The 1,595-nt window shown below is 55.2% G+C and overlaps 1 pseudogene; it reads left to right on the top strand.

The window, feature by feature from the left end:
* Positions 1-839: 839 nt before the first annotated feature.
* On the top strand, positions 840-1,335 carry LOC123038861 (putative invertase inhibitor; annotated as a pseudogene).
* The last annotated feature ends 260 nt before the right edge of the window (positions 1,336-1,595 follow it).

The raw sequence follows: 1,595 nt of genomic DNA, 5'->3' as shown, positions 1-1,595 counted from the left end.
ATCTGACATTATCTCGCGGCCGAGTGTCTTCCTCATTTTTGCAATGGAAGTCGTGTTGTGAGAACCCTTTTGCAACATAGGCCTTGTTGCAGAGACATTTGCAACAAAGGTTGTATTTGCAACATAACCCCTCCATTCCAAAATAGATGACTCAACTCTATTCTGAAACGGAGGGAGTAGGTCTTATTGCATAAACGTTGTCGCGTGGCGCAACAATAGCACATTTGCAGGGACTGTTGTTGTGGCGACACCGGTGGTTGTGAGTGAGCTCGAGGAGGCGACAACCATGCATGGTTGTCCACGCCGGTGCTTCCTCGGGAGCGCAGGGCGACGGTGGACACAGACACCAGTGCTCTCCAGGGACGGCGGACGCAACTTGAGGACTTGGGGCGGCTACAGATGGAACCAGCGTCCTGCAAGGATGAGAGTTGGGAGAAAGAGAGGAAAATGGCTGGGAGAAGACAACAAAGCCTTTTGAAGATAAGGTAGGGGGCACGTGGCTGGTTGGGGCTAGTAAAAACATATGTGAACGTGTGCCGTTAGATCAGATGGGATCCAACGCTGTATGGGCGGTGAAACGCTGTCCGTTATAGCGCCACCATTCAAATGGGATTCAAAGTCTCAGTCGACGGATACTTAGCGAAACTGTTTTATTATACGTTCAATTTTGTTCAATGTGATGTAACTACTAAAAGGGTTTCACTTTGATGCATGAGCAACGAAGGGAGACGTTTCAACCATAAACGCAAAGTTATAGCGCCACCATTCCTCTAATTACTCCTACTACGTCCTCTTATATATAGCTCGAGTCTGACAGAGAAACAAATCAGACGACGACCATGGCTACTCTCCAAGCGCTCTCCTCCGTCCTCGTCCTGCTGCTCCTCGCGCAGCACGAGCGCACGGCGAGGGCGAGCACGCTGGAGGACACGTGCACGGTCGTCGCCTCCGGCGCTGGCGAGGAGGCGGCGCACCACTACTACGACTTCTGCGTGAAGACGCTGGGGGCGGACCCGGCGAGCGCGACGGCCGACGAGCTCGGCCTGGTGGTCATCGTGGTGAGGATCGCCATGGCGACCGCCAAGGCCACCGGCGACCGCATCGCCCGGCTGCAGGCCTCCGAGATGTCGCCCCGGCGGCGGCTGGTCCTGGACGAGTGCGCCAACGACTACGCCTTGACAGTGCGCTGGCTGGGGCGCGCCTCCATGGACTTGGCCGCGGGCGGGGACGAGGACCGGCTGACGGAGGCGGCCACCCTGCTGGAGCACGTTCGTGGCATGCCGGCGCGCTGCGACAAGGCGTTCGTCCTCTGGGCCGGCGAGAGGACGCCGCTGACCGACGCGGACCACGAGCTCAACGGGGTGACCGTCCTGGCGTTGAAAATCTTGCGCCATTGCTTAAATGACGGGGCAAAATGAGCAAGTAGCACGAGGCCTTCTTCTACCTCCGGAAGAAAATGATCATCTTTTCCGGCAGTGAAATATGAAGTTAATTGCACAGAAGTACCATAATTCGGGCATCACATGCAGATTGGTACCACGATTGCTAATTTTTACGTGTCAGTACCAATATTGATCCAAATTTTTAAAAAAAGG

The sequence above is a fragment of the Triticum aestivum genome, chromosome 2B (genome assembly GCF_018294505.1).
Source record: "Triticum aestivum cultivar Chinese Spring chromosome 2B, IWGSC CS RefSeq v2.1, whole genome shotgun sequence".
NCBI classification, from domain to species: Eukaryota; Viridiplantae; Streptophyta; class Magnoliopsida; order Poales; family Poaceae; genus Triticum; species Triticum aestivum.
The sequence above is the reverse complement of the archived record's forward strand: the minus strand, read 5'-3'. Positions and strand labels throughout refer to the sequence as shown.